Source organism: Salvelinus sp. IW2-2015, linkage group LG3 (assembly GCF_002910315.2).
Source record: "Salvelinus sp. IW2-2015 linkage group LG3, ASM291031v2, whole genome shotgun sequence".
NCBI lineage: Eukaryota > Metazoa > Chordata > Actinopteri > Salmoniformes > Salmonidae > Salvelinus > Salvelinus sp. IW2-2015.
Genome location: NC_036840.1, coordinates 34242445 through 34244227, shown reverse-complemented (window position 1 = coordinate 34244227; position 1783 = coordinate 34242445).

Here is a 1783-nt window from a genome sequence, read left to right as displayed (position 1 = left end):
CCGAAACAGATATGATGAACGTAGGAGGAGAGAGAAAGAGAGAAAGGAGGAGATGGACAGCTGGATAAGCATTCGTCTAGCAAATGATAGAGAGAGAGAGCAAGAGAGAGCCGAGAGAAACTACAGAAGAAGACAAATGAGGTAAATGAATATATGAGGTAGAGGCAGAGAGAAAATGGCCGCTGAGTGTTCAGAGAACAAGCGTGGCATGAATGTTATTTTAGCCTTTGAATGCTTTACGTCAATCTTCCCCTTCAAAACCCTACGTAGTGCCTTCCTGTGTTCTCCTTCTCTGCCTTGGGTAGAAGAAGCCCCCAGGGACTGATCTAGGATCAGCTTGTTCTCCCCAAATCCTAACCACAACTATTAACTTCACCCTATACGAGGGGTCAACAGGTCGGCRACAGACTGCCCGCGAGCCAAAACCAGCCTGGGAGTGATTAAAATAAATAAATAAAAAATCTATTAAATATCAGCAAACAAAATCTGTTTTGATTTAGAAAATGTGTTCCCAAGTAGTCCCACAAATACAAAATGAGACCTGATTTTTTTTCAACGTAATCAAGGTATATGAATACAACCTCTTGTGGGGCTTAGCTGTGGTAAATTAGTATTTGACAAATTATTCTAATTATGTTCCAGCCCCCGACTGAATCTAGTAGCCTACCCCTGTACTATACCTTCAGCTCAGCCTTGTTTATCATGCCCGGCAGTCTAGTACCGCTGTGAGTAGAAATGGCGCCATGACTCAGGCATAATGGAACGGGACAAGGTGACCCTTAAAGAATCAATAAAAGATACGTGATGATTGGTTGATAGAGATCAGCAATATCACAAGCCACGGTGTTAATGCTCACTTCATATCTCTACAGTTCTGCCTCGCCCTGCCAGCTACACACATGCACACAGACACTCACACATGCACACACATACACACACACACACACACATGTGCACACATATACACACACACACACACACACATATATACACACACACACACACACACAAATACGAACATACACGCACGCATGCAGCCACACAAGCAGTCTTGCACTATTTTGATATCAGCCTTGGTATTCTGTATGGATGCACGCGTGACTGTCAGTCGCTTTGTATAACATACTCAAACAAAAACAAGTTAGGTTATACAGATGTCATTTCCCCTTATGGCTATTCAGTCTTGTACAAACACTACAGGTAATTCTTCAAATGTCATGTCGGTGTGACGACTGGGAAATGCGAAGGCCACATGGAGTTGTAGCTTGCCGTGATCATGTGACCTCAATTACCTTTTTGTTCCATTAAGGTGCAGAGAGACAGTGATACCTCAATATTTAATCATAAGCTGTCGAAGGAAGACTCTCACGGCCGAATGTTTTCTTGTCTATGAAATAATCACAAACTGGTGGATGAACAGCTATACAAAACAACAATTCATGCATCAACCTTTTCTTTTCAATTTAAACTATTAAATAAAAAAGAGTGCGCAATATACGGGGCATTTAACATTCAGCCCTGTTCAGACTCTGCCATGAGGAAACAGAATCAACAGATCACTTTTGGTGATGTCCTTCGATGGCTCACTTTTGGAGTCAGGTCCAGGAGTGGTTGTTAAGTCATAATGTCTGTRTTCAGATGGACCTTACAACCAGTACTGTTAGGAGATCTGAACAACCACCATCAATCAATGGGGAAATATGATTATACTCTTAGATAAAGTTCATTTTTATTTGGTCCAAATGGTCCAAATGGAGACGTTCAAAGACCCTCGTAAGACATC